Raw genomic sequence first — 20,496 nt, forward strand, 5'->3', positions numbered from 1 at the left:
TCATACAGTGATTATTGGCTGGCAGGTCCAATTAAAGTGTGGGAGATTCTTTCCTCTCTGAGAGCTGGCTCTGAGGAAGACGAACTTATGTCAAATGTTGCGTACTTGTCATGAGGATTGTCTGAGTAATAGGATGCTGGCCTCTATGGAGTAATTTCAGTCTACAGAAATTGAAAACAAAAAATGTGATTGAAACATTGGCACGCAACTGTACACCTTGAGTTGGAGTAAACATTACAGGCATCCAGCCAATATTTGGAAAACTGAATACATTTCGTCCAAAGGTTTAAAAACTGGCCAAGCATGTCGAAAAATAGGTTCTTGTTTCTGGCACAGTTTTGCTAGTTTCAAAGTCATCCTGAGTTTGGACGACGCTATGTCATTTTAAAACGTACCTTTCTATATCTGCTCTCAACGACTCTCAGAGACACATTGTCAAACACGAACACATCTTAAGATGAATAAACGTTTGTCCATTCCACGAGGGAAACGAAATGGCAGCTTTTCCAACAGAATGAGGGGCTGTTGGGGTGGGGGAGATCTGAACGCATTTGATGTGATCCTTGTGAATGTAAATTTACGCAGTAACATCTTCCATGAAAATTTTCGCCTTGTCCTCTAGATCTCATTACTAGTTAGAAAATTAATTCACTTGCTGAATAAACTTTTGCAAACAAACGACATTGCACATGGATAGGGTCATCGAAACATCTGTTCGCAATTCTGTTCGATACTTTGCTCAATTTTCTGCTCCTCATGCGAATGACTTCACGCTGAGTGAGAGGTTTCTTCCTGCAGTGCCTCACTAGGCCATTCACGGTGAGTGCTGCTGCATTGCCCATGTCCACATGTGGACCCAAACCACCGCAGCTAACGCCAGCTGCACTGCTCCAGGAAAGAGTCTCACTCAGAAAGAGACTTGCACGCAACGATTCTCATCATTTCAGATCCAGCTAGACTTAGACCAAAGGTAATGGCCTCTATTTCTCCAGATCGTCGGACAGACACTTACTAAACAGCAGTGAACTGCTAAACTCACATTATAAATGGCATTGTTAACCACAGTCCTCATTAAACCAGAGGATTATAAGTTGGAACTCTTCAGAGCTGCTTTGAGCGTTTTAAAAAGTGAACTGTCCAGTTTTCTATGGAATACGGTCGTTTTGCTTTCCCGCGGCCCATTCTTACCAGGTTTGCTCACACGGTGCACACTGCCATTCTAGCTAAACAGTCCTTGTATATGCCTGGGTGAATAACCAACACACAGCCCCACGACCCCAATGATCTCAGTCCCTGCCCATTTGTCATGCCTCCAGTGTGGATTGATTCCTTCACTGCAAGAAATGGTGTCCATCATCACAGCCTCGTCCACTCCACTCTTTCTCTTTGGCCATATCTTTGCCCGATATACCTTTCTGTTTCTACACTAATGGGCAGGTAGCACTGCACATCATCCTAAGAGCAGCATAACATACAGGTGCATTTGTCAAAAAATACCACAGTCTGCTTTAAACACTGGATTTTTCTGCAGGTCACATTTTTAATCAACCTGTTCAGACGTGTCATGACACACTTGTGAAGCCGGTGGTGCTTGAGAATCCAGACCTTCTTTGTCAGACTGGAGTTACAAAGGGTCGAGAGTGTGGTGCCGGAAAGGCAGAGCAGGTCATGCAGCATTCAAGGAGCAGGAGTGTCGACGTTTCCGGCATCCGAACTTCATAAGCAGTCAGGGCACATGGCCAAAACATCACTCTCCTGCTCCTCGGACGCTGCCTGACATCCCACGCTTTTCCATGCATCAACCTCTCTCCTCTGATTTCCAACATTTGCAGTCCACACTTTCCCTTTGGCGATCCTTTGGGTCGGCTCTTGGCCCAACCATCTTCACCTGCTTTGTCAATGACTTTCCCTTCAGAGGTGGAAATGTTGGTTGACGGCTTGACAACATTCAGCATCATTTTCAACTGCTCAGATACTGAAGTCGCTCATATGCATATGTTCAGGTTGTACGTTTGCTAGCTGAGCTGGTAGATGTGTCCTAATTGAGAACAACTTTTCAACCGGAGACTCAACATGCGCTAAAAAAACTTCCCAAAATCATATATTAATTTGTAACAACACCTACATATCAAACAAAATCTGCACAAGTGGCAAGTAACAGTCAGATCACATATATGCCTGGCAATGTCCATCTTCATCAAGATACAATCTGAGTTTCCCGTTTTGACATTCAACACCAAATTTATTCTGGAATCCTCCATGAACAACATTCTGGGGTGTACTATTGAGTAGAAACCTTCCAGATAGATTCCATATATCCTGTCAAGGTCCTGTCTGCAGCTGAACCCCTCTCAGACATGTGGATCCGACTCCCACCCCACTGCTAAACTAGTTTAAACCCATCCGAATCGCACGAGCAAATATCCCACCCATGACATTTGTACCCCTAGAGTTCAGGTGCAACCCGTCCTTCATGTACAGGTCCCACCTTCCCCAGAAGTATCCCAATGGTCCAGGTATCTGAAGCCGTCCCTCCTGCACCAGCCTCGCAGCCACGTGTTAAGTTCCATTCGCCAACTGTTCCTCATCTCACTATCTCGTGGCAGGAGTAGGAAACCTAAGAACACTACTCTCCTCCTCCTGCTCTTCGGCTTCCAACCTAACTCTCTGTAGTCACTTTTCAGATCCTCAGTCCCTTTCCTGTCGATATAATTGGTGCCAATATGTACTATGATTTCTGGATGCTCACCCTCCAACTTCAGAATCTTGCAAACTCGATTGGTGACATCCCGGACCGTGGCACCAGGGAGGGAACATACCTTCCAGGATTCCCTTTCCTGACCACAATATCTCCTGTCAATTCGCCAAACTATTGAATTCCCTACCTCTAGCGCTTTTCTATTCCCCCGCTTCCCTTCTGAGCCACAGTGCCAGAGACCTGACAACTGTGGCTTTCCTCTGGTAGGCTGTTCCCACCAGCAGTACACAAAACGATGTACTTTTTTCTGAGGGGATTGAGCACAGGTGATCCCTGCTTTGACCATCGGTTCCCTTTACTCCCCCGGACAGTAACCAAGCTGTCCTTATCCTGTGTCTGGGGAGTGACCACCTCCCTGTACATCTTCTCAATTCCCCCCTCAGCCTCCCGGATCCGAAGTTCATCCACCTCCAGCTCCAGTTCCCTAATTCGGTTGTCAAGGAGCGAGAATTGGCTGCACCTCCCGCAGATGTAGTCGACGGGAACATATGGAGAGTCTCTCACTTGCCACATTCTGCAGGAGGAACATGCAACTGCCCTGACATCCATATTCCGCGAGTATGAAAATCCGCACAGATCTAAACAAAGAAAGAGAAGAGGGAAAAAAAAATCAGAAACCTGAAAACGTACCTAGTTTACAGAATCTTCGTAAGGTTCGAGGAGGTAAGTAGGAGGGTGGCCTGACGGTGAAAGACCTCGGGTTTAGATGTCACACACTTAAATACTCCCCAGAATTCATTCGCTCCTCCCTCACACCTCTCGGCAAATGGAGGCCCCGATGCCTGAACTCAGGTTGTTAAAATGTTAGACTCACCTTCCCAAAGTCCTTCGCTTCTTCCTCGCACCTCTCGGCAAATGGAGGCCTCGAAGCCTGATCTAAGGTTTTTTAAAACGGTAGATTCACCTTCCCAGAAGTCCTTTGCTCTTCCCTTGCAACTCTCGGCAAATGGTAATCCCGATGCCTGATCAAAGGTTTTCATAACGTTCGACTCACCTTCCCAAACGTCCTTCGCACCTTCCTCGCACCTGTCGTCAAATAGAGGCCCCGACACCGAACCTAAGGTTTTTAAACCGTCACACTCAACTTCGCAGAGGTCTTTCACTCCTACCTTGCAACTCTCGGCAAATGGAGGCCCCGGTGCCTGATCTAAGGTTTTTAAACCGTTAGACTCACCTTCCCAAAATTCCTTCACACCTCCCTCGCACCTCTCGGCAAATGGAGACCCGTCGCCTGAACGAAGGTTTTTAAACGTTTCGACTCACCTTCACAGAAGTCTTTCGCACCTCCTTCGCACCTCTCGGCAAATGGAGGTGCCGACGCCTGAACTAAGGTTTCTAAAAGGTCAGACTCACCGTCCCAGCAGTCCTTCGCTCCTGCCTCACACATCTGGTCAAATGGAGGCCCCGACGCCTGAACTAAGGATTTTTAACCGTTGTACTCACCTTCCCAGAAGTCCTTCGCTCCTTCCTCGCACCTCTCGGCAAATACCGAGATTGAAAGAAATGAAGTTGAATGAGTCAAATCAAGCATGATATACTGATCCAAGATCCAACGGATCATTAAATTCAGCAGGCCATGAAGGCTATATATTTATCTTGTATGTCTGTGGGAAAAGATTTCAAATGACAGTGTGATTGTAAAACGCCAACACACACACACACACAAACACACGCCAATACAGACACACACATGCAAACAGACACATGCAAACACACACACACTCACACACTCTACATTGTGAGTGTTCCAGTGCAATGACTGTAGAAATTATTTCACATAATCCAATTAACATTCTTTAAAAGATCTGAAGAGAAGCCTTACCTTTGTTATGTTTAAAGGCAAGGATTCAACAGATCATCGATCGGACTTGGAGATACATAAGGAGATCAGCAAAATGGAAATTTATGGATTGTGGGAAGGATTACAGCTGCTCAGAGCAGTTGGAAGCTCAGTGACACAGACATTCTGAGGATACACTGTTCACGTGCTCCATGTGTGGAAAGGGATTTGCTCTGTCATTCAGCCTCACGTGACATCTGTGGGTTTAAATTGATCAGAGACCTTTCCTCTGGTTGTGGGAAAAAATCTTTAAGATTTTCTCAGATCTGAAATTCAGAGGTTTGTATTCAACATCAAGTTATTCCCATGGGCGAGAACTCGTTCAGCTGTTCCGTGAGTGGGCAAATTTTCGCTAGGGGATCCAGCCTAATGTCGCACATATGTCTTCGTCACTGGGAAAGAAGCTTTTCCGCTCCGTTTGGGCAGTGATAACCTCCACAATCCACTCTAATGTCAACCAGTCGAATTGAAACTAGAGCGTGTACATCCTTCTGCTCTGTGCTTGAGAAGAGGTGTATTAAATCAGTAAAGTTTCAGACGCACAAACTTGATAAACACTGTATGGAGACCATACACCTCCACTGAGTGTTGGAAGAGATTCACGTGGTCATCTGTACTCAGTGAGCACAGATTATTCACATTAGTGACAAACACTTGCCCCTTGTGTGGAAAGGCATTCACTTGGTTCTCCAGTCTCAACAGATATGGGCTTGTTCATACCATTGCGAGAAAAAAGTAAATGCTCTGACTGTGAGAAGAGCTTCAGGAGTAACAATGCTTTGATGATGCAACAGTAAACGCTTTGTGGGTAGAGGCCGTTCACCGATACTATGTGTAGCAATGGATTCAATAATTCAACCGCACATGTGACACACCAGTAAGGAGGTATTCGTTTAGCTCAGTTGGCTGGGTTGCTTGTTTGTAAAGCTATCAGATGCGGACAGCATGGGTCCCGTTCCCATCAACGTGTTGAGAATACCATAAGCAACTGTTCTCTCAACCTCTTCCGTTGCTGGAGTCTTGGAGCCTACTGGTTAAATCACCACCAATCACTTCTGTCTCTAATGCAGAAAGCAGCTCCTATGGTCTGCATATCGACGGTGGCACACGCATTCCAGTGAGGTCAAATGTGATTGTATGTTGCTGTTATTGCATCCAGAAATGAACTGTGTTCATTCTATCAGCTGGCGTTTACTTCATTGGATGTGAATAGCCTCTTTAATTGAACTGGGTTTTAATTGCTCAAGTATCAGTCACATCAAATATACAGTTTTCCCCAATTACTCTCAAATGGGAAGAATTTGGTGGATATGCATTTGCACTCTGTTCTTTGGCATTTTCTTCGTTGTTCAAGCTTGATGTGTATTAAAAATTTATTTGATACATTCAGAATTATTGACTGTGTTTCACTGCAATGGAAGTTCTTGAGAAGTGTAATCACTGCTTGAGGAGATGCAGCAGGTAAATTGTGTCGATCCACAGTGGGAAGTCAGTCTCACAGTGAGAGCACGTGAATGGTTTCTCATCAATGTGAACACGTTGATTGGAGTTCAGTTCCTGGGAACATATAAAGCACTTCCCATTCTCTGGACATTTAAACGGTTTCTTTTCACTTGTAACCCATTGGTGTATTAGCAGAATGGAAGATTTAAGTGCATCCTTTCCCAGAAATGCTACATTTAAATGCTCCCTTGCCAATGTTAATTCGCTGGTATCACCGCAAGTGTGTTAATGGAGTGTGAACTCGCTTGTATTTCAGCAGGTTTCTTCCCTGGCACAACAGACAAATGGTTTCTTCTCTGTGTGAAACTATTGGTATCTCAGCGGACCGAATGCTTGACTGAATCCTTCCTCACACTAAGAGCAGGTGTACGGTCTCTCTTCAGTGAGTTCCCAGATGAAAAGTGAGATCAGATGACAGGCTGACCCAATTTCCACTGGGAGCATACTTGAATGATTTATCATCGGGTATGAACACATTGGTAATACCTCAGTTTTCGAGAACTTTTTTGAAAGCATTTCCCACATTCTGAAAAAATAAACTGTCTCTCCTCAGTGTGAATGCATGTGTGCAGCACCAGGTTAGATAACTGCACAAATCGCTTCCCACACTCAGAACAGGTGAAATGCTTTTTCCCAGTATAGCCGGATGAATTGTCATGGTAGGCGAATAATTGAGTACTTTCCAAAGTCAGCACATTTCCAAAGGTTCTCTTCAGTGTCCCTCCATTTATATCTTGGCAGTCCAGATGATTGGCTGAAGCCCCGCCCATAGACAGCACACGTGAATGGCTTCACTCGACCCGCAATGTTGTTTTCACGTTCATTTTCAAATGCCAACGAGTTCGGGCTACTTTAAACTGAACAACTCCATCAGACACCGATGTGATGTGTCGTTTCAGTTTCCAATGATAATCCTCATCTTGAATAATTCTGAAATTAAAACAGAAATAGCTTAGTAAGAGCTCGCTTTATAAAAAAAACAACAAAGCATTTAATTGTCATTCTTCTTTCGGATGTGTATTTTCAAGACAGGGTCAGCATGCATTGCTCATTCCTAATTTGACTAGACAAGGTGATGATGAACAGCCTTCTGTAACCCTTGTTGTCCATGGGCTATCAGTACATCCACATTGTAAGGGAAGGAATTCCAGAATGTTGACGAAGTGACAGGAGAGGAATGGCAAAATATTTCCAGATCAGTATGGCAACTGTTTTTATGGGTTGTCCTAACCACCTGTCGTCCATTACCTTTGAGATGGACGTGATTGTGAATGTGAAAGGTACGGTTTAAGGAGACGTGAGGAATTTCTGCACTTAATCTTGTGGATGGTACAACCTGCATGTCTGAGTGTTTGGCGATGGAGGAAGTGGATCTGTGTCGATGTTGTTTCTTTCATGCGGTGCTGATCAATTTGGCTGTTCTGTTCTGGGTGGTGTTGGGTGATGCATTACTGTTGGAACAGCACTGAGCAGTCCTCAAGGAGGTTCTGACTGAAATGTATCTTCCGACTTGGATGCTGCCTTATCTGCTGTGCTTCTCCTGCAACATGCTTTTCAATACTGCACTTATTCAGGCAAGTAAGGAGCATTCAGTTATGTTTCTTATTTCTGGCTTGTAAAGGAATAAACGACAGGTGGGGAAAGAACCCAAAGAAGGAGAAGAACAGTTGGACGATGGAATGGATAACGATCTGGCTAGGAGAGAGAAAATCGGTTAATGGAGTTTTTAGTTGCTATTCGTAGGTGGTGTGTAATGGCAGCCAATCTGATAGATAGGCATCAAGGAATAAAGAATTGCATTACTTGCTGAAGAAGTCCCTGATTCTGATTGATCTTGTGGCCACAAAAGGCTGGTTCAATTAATTTCTCATAGAGACTGGGACTTTCACAGCAAGGAGAGAGGCCTTTTGGCCCTTCTTGCCAATGTCAGGCATCAAGCGCCTATCCACTGTCATCCCATTTTCCAGAACTTGTTCTGTAGCTTTATGCGCTGTGGTGCTTCAAGTGATCATCGATTGCTTTTTGAAATTCCACCAGCTCCAGCAAAATGCCATCACCGCACACATATTCCTCTCACCTCCCTTCTCTGCCTTCCGGATGTAACCTTCCATCTGGGACACACTGGTGCATTCTGCCTTCAGTCCCAACACCTCCCCACATGGCACTGTGGAATCTTCCGTTGCAATTGCTGAAGATGTTAAACATGCAGTTATGAAATATCAGAAATAGGAGCAGGTGTAAGCCCTCCAGCCCTTCGAGCCTGCTCCGCCATTCAATACGTTCATGGCTGATCATTTCGTGCGCTCAGATCCATTTACCCGTCCTCTCACTGTATCCCTTACTTCCTTTATTGTTCAAAAATAAGATCATGGCCAAAAAAAACGTTTACTGAAGTGGTGTCAAGTACTTCACTGTGCAAAGAATTCTAATTTTGAAAGTGAAGACTACACATGTTGGAGATTACAGGTAAGAGTGTGGTGCTGCAAATCGCGTAGCAGGTGAGACAGCATCTGATAAGCAGGAAAATTGACCTTTCATGCAAAAATTCTTCATCAGGAATCGAAGATTCCAAAGAGTAACAATCCTTTGGTTAAAAAGTTCCTTATCAATTCTGTGCTGAACCTGCTCCGTCTAATCTTGAGGCTGTGCTCTCTTTTCCAAATTTCACCCGCCAGTGGAACCATCCTTTCTACTTCTATCTTACATATTCCCTTCACAATTGTACATATTTCTATAAGGTCTCTCCTAATTCTTCTGAATTCCAATGAATATAATCCCAATCTACTCAGTCTCTCCTCATAACCCTGTCCCCTCAACTCCAGCATTATCCCAGTGTACCCCTTCTGCACCCCTTCCAGTGCCAGTCCATCCTTTCTCAAGTAATGAGACCAAACCTGCTCACAGTACTCTAAGAATGTCCTCACCAGCACCGTGTACAGCGGCAACAGAACCTCTCTTCTTTTAACCTCACCCCCTTTAGTAATGAAAGACAACATTCCATTTGGCTACCTAATTACTTGTTGTACCTGCAGACCCGACCTTTGTGATTCATGCACAAGGACACCCAATTCCACCTGTACAACAGCATGCTTCAACATTTTATTCGACAAGTAATAACCCTGTCTCCTGTAACTTCTAACAAAATGGATGACTTCACGTTTCTTCAGCCAAACCTTTGCCCATTTAGTCAATGTAACTATTTTCCTCTACAAAGTTTCACATTCCTCTGCACACTGTCTTCTGCCATTCATTTTCGTGTCATCTGTAAAGTTGGACGTGCAACACATTGTGCCCAACTACAAATTATCTATATAAATTGTAAATAATTGCAGTTCCAAAACCCATCACTGAGGCTCACTACTACTCACTGTGTGCCAGCCAGAATAGTACACATTTATCGTCACTTTGTGCTTCCTGTTAGCTAATTATTCTTATATCCATGGTTATACTCGCCCACTAACACCATGCATCCTTACCTTATGCATCCGCCTCTTGTGTGCACCTTGTCGAAGATCTTTTGGAAATCTAGGTGCACCACATTCGCTGAGTCCCCGTTGTCCACCATACTCGTCATGTCTTCATAGAATCCCAATATATTTGTAAAGCATGACCTGCCCTACATGAATCCTGTGTCTTTTCAATCTCTATCGCAGTGATCTCTTATTCCTTACTTGATAGTAGACTCAAGCACCTTCTCTACTACAGAAGTTAAGCTAGTGGGTCTATAACCCCCTCTCTTGTCTTCCTTCCATTTTTTTTCAAACACAGTGGCGCCAGATTTACTGTTTTCCAATCTGCTCGAATTGCCCCAGAGTCCAGCGAATTTGCAAGATTAACGCCAGGATACCTGTTATTTGCCCCGCCAACTCTTTTAGCACCTTGCGATGCATTCCATCAGGGATAGGGGACTGTCTATTCTTAGCTGCATTAGTTTGCCCAACACTAGCTTTTACGAAATAAGGATTGTTTCCAGGTCCTCACCGACATCCATCTCTTTTCAATTACTGGCATGTATTAGTGTCTTTCACTGTGAAGAACGATGCAAAATAACTGTTCAATGCCTCAGCCATTTCATTACATCCCATAACTAAACGCCTAAAGGACCAATGTTCACTTTAACCACTCTTTTTCGTTTTTTTGTTGAAACTTCTGCGAAACATCCCTATAATCTGTGCGAGTTTCTTTTTTCTCATGTTCTTTCTTGCGGTTATTTTCAGCACTGTTGTGGCATTCTGTGGACCGAGAAAGCTGTCCGAATCTTCCAATTTCATGCTGATTTTAACCACTTTGTATGCCTTCTCCTTCAATTTGATAATCTCCCTTATTTCTTGAGACAACGATGCTAGATTATAGTTTTTCTGACTGTCCTTCCTTTACATTGGAATATAATTTTGATCATCACTTTGAAAAATCTAATTGAAATCTCTGCTCATCGGCTGACCCACCATATTTATTTTTGTTTTGAGTCTACTTTAGCCAGGCATTCCCCGTTCTATTGTAGAGCCCCTTGTACAGACACAGGAATCTGGCATTGTTTTTTAACTTCACACTCTCCATCTGCATTCTCAATTCGACCATACTGTGATCACTCCTTCCAAGCGGATCCTTAACGATGAGGTATTTGATTATTCCTGTCTCACGACACAGGACCAGATCGACAATAGCTTGCTACCTCGCCGTTTCTTTGACACACTGTTCAGGAAAACCATCACGATTAAATCCAACATTGTCCTCCTCAAGGCAACACAGACTGATCTAGTTCGAGCAATCAAAAAGTCGATTAAAATCTCCAAAGTTAATATCCGGCCCATTTTGACCAGCATTACTTATTTCTTTGTGTATTCACCTCCCCAATGTAATCGTTTATTTGGTGGTCTTATTTCTCTTCTCAGATGCTGCCAAACCGGCTTAGCTGTTCCAGCACCTTCTGCTTTTGAACATGTTCCTTGGCACACATCTCTATCTCAGGCCATCTGACACTGTGAATGATCGAGGAATAAAGGTCTTGCGTGTGCCCTTTTGGTAGCCTGAGATCGTCCGTGCTGAATGATCCTCTGCACCGAAGACAGTACTCTGTTCCTTTTGAAAACTTCTCTTGTCGATTCTTTCTATTGCAATGTGAGCCATAGGCATCAAACTTCTTAGGTCTATTAATCCAGCAATCATGTGTATGGGATTTGTACAGCAGTTCTATTTTCAATGCGATCAACAACAGAGAGAGAAAAAAAAAACTCATGCCAAATCTGAACAGACTGGAGTTTCTGCAGGAGGTGGAACTTAGTGACTTTTTCTTCAGATAGATAACACTAAGACCCCTTTTCACTGTGACAATGTGCCATGAGTTATCGAAGCTGAAGCATTTATAGGCGCAAAGGATGAAACAGTTTTTTTCCCACTTATAATACCTGAATGATCTCCCTCCCGTTTGATAGTACAGTTGTGTCAGTAAATGGGATAACTGAGTGAATCAGCTTACATATGCAGCCGGGGAACAGTCCTTATGTGGTAATATATGGGTACAGAATGCAGGGACGAGGGACTGAGAGTTTTTTGAGCCGTTTCACATGGTGACAGAGATGGCATTGGAGGTTTTGACAGGCTAAAATTGGGCAAATGCCCAGATCGGGATGGGGTTGTGTCTCACGTTGCTTTGTGAGACTAGAGAGAAAATTACGCGTGTTCTGACCAATGTTTTACCTTCCTTTTTAGCCACCTGGGAGTGGTTATTGGATTTCAGGACTACTAACGTGGTTCCAGTTTTCAATAAGGCTGGCGGAGATAATGCAGCAAGTTACAGAGCAGTGAGTCGAACATCACATGTAGGGAAACTTTTGGAGAAGCCTCTTAAGGAGAGAATTAATTGCAACTTCTTCGGAGCAAGTTTGACCAGCGAGAGTCAGCATGCTTTTGTCAGAGGAATTCATTCCTGATAGATCAGATTACATTTTTTTGAGGAAGTGATTAGATGTGTCAACAGGGATAGTGAAATGGATTTAATTTATGAGGATTTTAGAAAGCCTGAGACAAGTTCCCCCAACGGAGACTGGTACCAGGGTTAATATAAAAGGGATACGGGGTCACGTGGTAAGTTTGTTCCAAACTTATTTGGGTGGTTGCAGACAAAGGAAAGTGCTGTTTCTGAGACGTGGAACTGGTATTCAGTGGTGTCCCACAAGGATCAATGCTGTGTCCCTTAATGTTTGTGATTGCACATAAACAATACAGAAATAATGTTGGGGAAATGATAAGAAAATTTGAGGAGGATATTAAGATTGGCAAAGTGGTGAACAGTGAGGAAGAAGATCTTAGGTTCCAGGATTTCAGACCTGGATTTGTCAAATGGGCAGATAGGGGAGCTGAAAATAACAATAAAAACATCAGATGATGCATTTTGTAAGTAACACGTCATGGGAGTACTCAAAGAACGGTAGGGCACTGGGAAACCCAAAGGAACAAAGTGACTTTGCATGTGGGTCCACAGATTTGTGAAGGCAGCAGAATATAGTAGTTAAGAAGACAGGCACGACTTTATAAGTCAAGGCAAAGATTACGAGAGCACGAAAATAGGTGTCACATGTAGAAAAGTTCGTGAAGAAAGCATTTGGCACGCTTGCCTTCATTAGTCAGAACATTGATTATTGAAGTTCACGTCATGTTCTGGCTGTACAGAACATTAGTGGAGCCACATTTAGAATACTGCTGACAACTCCGATCACCTTCAACCGGAAAGATATTGTAAAACTTGAAAGAGTGCAGAATAGATTTACAAGGATGTTACAGTGTCGAGAGGGCTTGAGTGGTAAGTCGGGAGTGTTTGAGCAGGGGCTTTTCCCGGCAGTGTTCCAGGCTGGTGTGTAAACTTCTAGACATTGATAAAATCATGATTGGGGTTGGATCGGTGACTGGCCTAGGCCATGGTTTTACCCAGGATGGTGGAATTCAAAACGAGAGGGCACAAATTTAACGTGTTTTACACGGACACACTAAACAAGGGACAAAGTGTGATAGAGCGATATTTGGATTTCCAACAGACATCATTTCAGCTTAGTCTTCGACTTAATAAAAATGGGCATGTACTTGGGAAAATAGTTTGAAAGGTAAACCATGAAGAGAACGTAAAGGATATAAAAATTGAGTGATGTCGAGATGAGGAAGTTTGTGAGTAAAATATTGACCAATGCAGTATGAAGTTGAGAATGAGATGTTCGCAGGAACATTCAATAATGACCCTTTTATTTAAATTAGATATTGCAGGACTCTGAAATACAGAGGGACCTGGCTGTCCTGCTTTGTGGATCACATTAACATGGTCTGCCGGGGTAGCAACTGACTAGGAACGCAATAAGTCTTTTTATTCATTTGTTCAGCAATGACTGGGCCAACATTTATTTCCTCACTCCTATCAGTATTTGAGACGGTGAGTGTCTAGTCGAAACACTGCATTTCATGATGTCATTTTTTGGAGAAACGAAGTGTTGCAGTTATCAAATTGCAGCTTTTTCTTTTCCTGTTCACATATTAATGTTCAACTATTCAGTTGATATCAGAGAATGCAGAGTTTCTCCAGCAAGTATGCTTGTGTTTCAGATTTCCTGCATCCACAGTTTATTTTTATTTAGTAATTTGGATGATCTGAGTTTTATGAGGAATGGAATGTTGCAAGCTGTCAAACATGTGACAGAAGATTCAAACTGAATGCTGGCACGTTCATCATCAATTTTGCGAAGCAGATCAGCTGAGGTGGGAATAGAGTCAAAAAGTGTGGTGCTGGTCCAGCAGCATGCGAGGAGCAGAAAATTCGATGTTTCGCGTACAAGATATTCGTCAGGAATGCTTGAATCGTCGATTCCCCGCTCCTCAAATGTTGCCTTACAGGCTGTGATTTCCAAGTGCTACACTTGTTGACTTTGATCTCCAGCATCTAAAGTTGTCACTTTCTGCTGAGGTGCGGTACAGTCAGGTACTGTTCCAGAGATGTAATAACGTGGTCGTGATGTCAGAGTGAATTTGTAGTTGAAAACTTATCCGTGAATCAAAATTATTTTCCCGCTCCCACTCTGCCAACGACAGGCTGTTTCGATGGAGCTTGTTGTTACAGCCAGTCAATCTGACAGTTGTGCATTTGGCAGGTCGCGAAAACGTGAATTCCCAACGCGTTGTCCAGACTCGAATACGATACGGAGACGTTCGGTCTTGGGTCTGCCACGGCCTAAATTTGAAAGTGGGTTTGCATGTGCATAGTCGTTGTAGTGTATATTTGTGTCTGAGAGTGTAACCAGTTTTATTTTCAGATGGATTTTAAAAATGAAGCGATCAACAGGATGTTGATTTTCATGTTACTTTGATAATGTAAATCTGAACCAAAAATATGAATTGTTGGAGAAACTCAACAGACCTGACAGCATCTGTGGAGAGAAACTGAGTTAAAGTTTTAGATCGACAGAAACACGTTACTTATACATTTCTATATAATAATGCTGGTAAAATTATCAGTCTTATCTGTTGAATCAGGATTTTTATCAAAATATCTCAATGACAGACAACCGTCACCTTTCCAAATTCAAAGGACTTTATTGACTGTAATGCTGTTTCCGTTGCTCTCAGCTGGTGAAAGGCTGTGCGTAAATGATTGCCTTCTTTCGTTTCCTTTCTCTCAGTTTGCAACAATGTCGAATAGAGATTTGGTCATTTCAGTGTCTAACTCAGCATGTGTCTCCATATGACTCTCTTTGTCTCTGTGCATCCACCTCTCCCTCTTCCTGTTACAAATTCTCCGACACTCTGCCTGTCCATACAGCTCTTTACCTATTTCGGCTCTATGAAAAGTCTGACATTTCAAGACAATTTGAGTGTGCAGCTGCTGAGAGGTTTTTTGCCCACTGACTGGAGTGCGTTGAATTGGGCTCACATTCTCCGGATAATGTGTCTGTCACTTCAAACAAGGCAAGGCGACACTTCGTCCTCAACCAATTATGACTGTTCCGAATTCAAAATAGAATTCCTAATCCACAAGAAAAAAATGCAATTACACTACAAATAAAGAAGCACAACGATGTGTATATTGTTGGTTTAAATGTATGAACGGTGACATCAGAGAATGAGAGTGATCAGCTAGTGGTATCTCTGCCATTACCACAAAATTCCCCGGCAAATCTGCAGCGTCTCCTGCCTCATCTCGTTGTTCCGACCTAACTGGGAATGAAGGATGGGGAATAAAAGAGAAGGAGAAGCAGAAGTGCTTGTGGAATAATGGAAAGAAACCACAGACATAAGTAATAGTTCGGAATATTTTAAAAAATGGCATTCACTGTTGGAACTTAACCTGGATCACCAAATCATAACAGGGTGAAAGTCCAAAAAGATGCTCAGTTATTTTCACGAAGACTTGAAACACCAAGCCCATGTATGAACGTGACAAGTAGGCACCGCTGGGTGTTGAACCCAGGATCTCTTAGTTTACTAGACAAGCGCTTTAACCAACTAAGCCACGGCACCACAGCAGCTATCCCCTCACTCATCCATATGTGGAGTTGCTTAACCACTTCCTCACAGTCCTTGGACATGTGTTTTCGCATGAATGTTGCTCACAGAGAATTGTATTCAATCCTCGAATTTTCAAATACAAACAGTTTATAGCTGAAAATTCTCCACTGAAAAGGCACAGAAAAAACATAATCTATTCTTGGATACATTTAAAACTGGTATTTTCACCTGGTTAAAGTGACAGGAGAAAGAGGATGTGTTCATTCTATCGGGGCCCATGAACCACGTTAATACACACAGAGGGGACCTCACATCAAGAGGAACAAGGTCATTGCGGTGAATTGACTAGCTGTAATGTGTAAGCAAGTATAAATATTGGGCAGTAAAAGCTGACCCAATGGCACCGACATTGAGTTTTGCACCATCAGTCCCGCGCTCACTTCCTGTCTTATGCCTCCCAGGCATCATTGTCTATCACTTTATTTCACTGTCTTCGTCCACGTCTCAACTTATTTCAAACGATTGCAGATGTCTGATAGAAACCTTTAAATTTTCGAAACGGATTCCTGGAGTATAGTCGTCACTCAATGGGAAAGGATTCACTGCATTTCCAGAATTACCACAGTGATGGAGGGGATGAATTACTTTCCTGAAGCTTTCAACGCCTCAGCACAGACATGCAGCCATGATACCGCTCGTGGGGAATTTCCAGGATTTACACTCAGCGACACTGAAGGATCAGCGAGATACATCCAACTCGGAAAGATGATATGATTAGAGGGGCATTTGCGGTGGTCGTTTCCCGTGTATCTGCTGCCTTTGTCGTTACATACGGATGGAAACAATTACTGAGCGTTTCTGGCAGGATCTAGATGTGCGCTCTGTATGCAAGCAAGATTTGTTTTCATTCTAATAATTCACAAAAAGAGAAATTAATCTTCATTACCTGAGTGGGAATTATATCCAGGTCTGTGCGATGCAAACTCGTACTACTGAACAGGGACCTCCTGTGATGCTGACTGTAAAATTAAAACCTGACTTGTAGACACTCTTGTGTCTGTCGTTGACTCCATAACAAACTTCAGCTGCAAAGTCGCTCACTCCAAGTTTCGAAAAAGTTCAAATTATCTCACTGGATTTCAATATGAAGAAAGAGGAGCTGTGATAATATGATGTTGTTCAGCAGATGTTCTGCAGGAAGGCACAGAACAGGCTGGTGGTCACAGGGCCTCATTTTGATGTGCTGGTATCCGGTGAGCAGGCAGCACCAATAAGGGTGTCGTGATACTTGTCTGATTCCACACCCCGGGCTAGAAATGACCAGAGTTTTCTCGCTGAACTTGTTTAGGGTCTTGAAAGGAAAAGGCAATGACTCAGATTATGAAAGTACATTTCACTGGAGTGGATCATGTAATAGCGTAGTGACTGTGAATACAGCAGTGGAAACGTCCAGCAGACATGCAGGCAACACTGAAGGAGGCACGTGAAGACGAATGTGTTCAAGTTGCCAGTGAAAGGCACTGCTTCACAAAGTGTGACGTATTGAATTAAAGCAGTGACGCTAATTATCTTTGCTGGTTCTTCACTTTGGTAATCTTGTATCCCCCCCCCCCGATATAAATCTCGCCATTATACATGGAAAAGGTGAAAGGAAGTCGACGGTGGGTCGGCCCTGTGGTGTAATGGATAACACGTCTTAATTTGAATCGGTCTATTGTAGTTTTGAGTTCTACCTAGCTCAATTGCAGCATGCTGCTTTGTTGAAGTCAGTCATAACTGGTTTTATAAATTCATTAAGGCCAAAGAGGAGTCTGCGAAGAGTACCGGGACACCATAAAATTAAATAAGCCCATCTCTGTTTGGTGCAGCTCTAGATGGGGGAGATATGAAACTTGTGCTTTGTATGAATGCTTACTGTGGGGAAGGACATAGAACACAGAACATAGAAAAATACAGCGCTGAACAGGCCCTTCGGCCCTCAATGTTGCGCCGACCTTTGAACTATTCTCAGCGCATCCCCTTCCAAAATACTATCATCACCCATGTGCTTCTCCAAGGATTGTTTAGATCTCCCTAATGTGGCTGAGTTAACTGCACTGACAGGCAGGGTATCCCGCGCCCTTACCACTGTCTCATGAAAGAACCTGCCTCTGAAATCTGTCTCAAATCTATCACATCTCAATTTGTAGTTATGTACCTTCATACAAACTGACGCCATCATCCTAGGAAAATGACTTTCATGTCTACTTATCTAATTCACTGATCATCTTGTGTGTATCTATCAAATCCCCTCTGAGCCTTTTTCTTTCCGATGAGAACAAACCCACGTTTCTCAGCCTTTACTCATTAGGCCTTCCCTCCAGACCAGGCATCATGCTGGCTCACTGGTGAGCACTGATGCCTCATAGCGCCAGGGACCCGGTTAAAATTCCAGATTCAGGCAACTGTTTATGTGGAGTTTGCATATTCTCCCTGTGTCTGCGTGGGTTTGCTCCGGTTTCCTCCCACAGTTCCAAAATATGCAATTCAGGTGAATTGGCAATGCTCAATTGCCCGTATTGCCAGGTGCATTAGCTGGGCTAAATATAGGAGAATGGGTCTGGGTGGGTTTATGTTGGGAGGGTCGATGTGGACTTGTTGGGCCGAAGGGTCTGTTTCCACACTGTAGGGAATCTAATCTAAATCTCCTCTGCACTTTTTTCCAATGCTTTCACATTCTTCCCGACATACATCCCCACGAGCGTATTGTGTATTTGCAGCATGATAAAGCGGCTCCGGAACTCAATCCCTCTACAAATGAAACCTAACACACTGCATGCCTTCCTAACAGCACTCTCAACCTGGATGGCAACTTTCAAGGATCTATGCACATGGACTGCAATATCCCTCTTCAGATCCACACGACCAACAATCTTTCCATTGACCCAACACTCTGCCTTCCTGTTATTCTTCCCCAAGTGCATCCACTCACATTTAGCTGCATTGAACTCCATTTGCCACCTCTCAACCCAATTCTGCAGTCCATCCAAGTCGCCCTGCAACCTGTAACATATTTCCAAACTGCCCACTACTCCACCGACTTCAGTGTCATCTGCAAATTGACTCATACATACACCTATGATGCGTCTAAGTTATTTATAAAAATAACAAACAGCAGTGGCATCAGAACAGATCCTTGTGACACACCACCAGTAGCTGGACTCCAGGTTGTATATTTTCCATCAATTACCACTTGCTGCCTTCTTTCAGGAAGCCAGTTTCTAATCTAAATATCTAAATCACCCTCACTCCCATGTATCTGCATTTTCTCAAACAGCCTATCACATGGAACCTTAACAGAGGATTGTCTGAAATCCATGTATACCACGACAACTGCTCTACCCTCATCTACATGCTTGGGCACATTATCAAAAAATACTCAATGAGGTTTGTGAGACACTGCCTACTCTTGACGAAACCATGTTGACTATCTGAAATCAAATTATTGCTTTCCAGATGATTATACATCTTACCTTTTATAATCCTTTCCAAAACCTTTCCTACATCAGAAATATGGCTCACTGATATATAATTACCTTGGTCATCTCTGCTGTCAAGGGCACAACGTTTGCAATCCTCTAGTCCTCTAATACTAAACCTGTAGACAATGACGACTCAAATATAAAAGCCAAATGCTCTGCTATCTCCTCCCTCGGTTCCCAGAGAATCCTCGGACAAATCACAACCAGCACAGGGGACTAGTCTACTTTCACTCCTTCTGGAATTGATAACATCTCTTCATAACTAACATCGATCCTTTCTATTCTAATATCTCTTATCTCATTCTTCACCCCGACATTATTCTCCTTTACCTGAGTGGACACCGATGCGAAATGTTCGTTTAGTACTTCTCCCATCTCCACAGGGTCCCCAATCAACATCCTACTTCTGTCTTTGACTGGCCCTATTCCTACCCTAGTCATCATTTTAATCCTCACATACCTACAGAAGGCTTTAGATTTCTCCTTTATTCTATTTGCTGAAGATTGCTCGTCTTCTGAAAAATCTCTTTAAATCCGTCCCAGCTAATTGGTAACACTCCATCGCATCATCTGAACCACCTTGTCTCTCAACACATAAGCCTCAATCTTCTTCTTAACAAAAGATGCAATTTCTGTAGTAAACCATGGTTCCCTTACCTTTTCAATTCTTCCCTGTCTGACCGAGACATGCCTATCGAGGAAACGCAATATCTGTTCCTTAAACCAGCTCCACATTTCCATTGTCTGCATCCCGCGCATTTTGCTACCCTGTTCTATGCATCTTAAGTTTGCCTAATCGCATTATAATTGCCCTTGCCCCATCGATAACGTTTCAACTGTGGCATGAAAGATGTAGTCTGTGGGGAAATGAATGTTGTTATCTGCAGTAAAAGAACTGTAACAGAAGAGGAAGCGCCGGATGTATTGGACCGGCTAAAAGTTAATAAATCCCTGTGACGTGATCAGGTCACACCACAGAACTCTGTGAAAAGTGAGACAAGTGATTTATGGATCACTTGCTGAAAATTGTGTCATCGATCATCACAGGTGAGGTGCCATAAGACTAGGCTGGCTAACATGACACCGCTAATTAAGAAAGGAGGAAAGGAAAAGCCAGGCAACGACAGACCTGTGAGTCTGACGTCGGCGCTGGGTAAATTGCGGAGGGAATCGTGAGGGACAGGATTTAATGTATTTGGAAATGCAAGACTGATTATGGATGGTCAGCAATGGCGTGATGCGTGGGAAATTATGTCTCCTTAAATTGAATGAGTTCTTTTTTGAATAATTAACAAAGAGGATTGATGAGGGCAGACTCGTTTACGGGATCTCTGTGGACTTCTATAAGGGAGGTCGACAATATTCCCCATGGGAGACTGGTTAGCAAAGTG

General features: G+C 43.3%; 1 non-coding gene across 1 annotated transcript; it reads right to left on the minus strand.

Moving 5' to 3' along the window:
• Nucleotides 1-15,521: 15,521 nt before the first annotated feature.
• On the minus strand, nucleotides 15,522-15,596 carry trnat-agu (transfer RNA threonine (anticodon AGU)). Its single transcript has one exon. It is a non-coding gene; the product is annotated as a tRNA-Thr (tRNA).
• Nucleotides 15,597-20,496: the final 4,900 nt, after the last annotated feature.

Source organism: Chiloscyllium plagiosum, unplaced genomic scaffold (assembly GCF_037043375.1).
Source record: "Chiloscyllium plagiosum isolate Xiang-an unplaced genomic scaffold, Cpla_swu_hap1 HiC_scaffold_14, whole genome shotgun sequence".
Taxonomy (NCBI): domain Eukaryota; kingdom Metazoa; phylum Chordata; class Chondrichthyes; order Orectolobiformes; family Hemiscylliidae; genus Chiloscyllium; species Chiloscyllium plagiosum.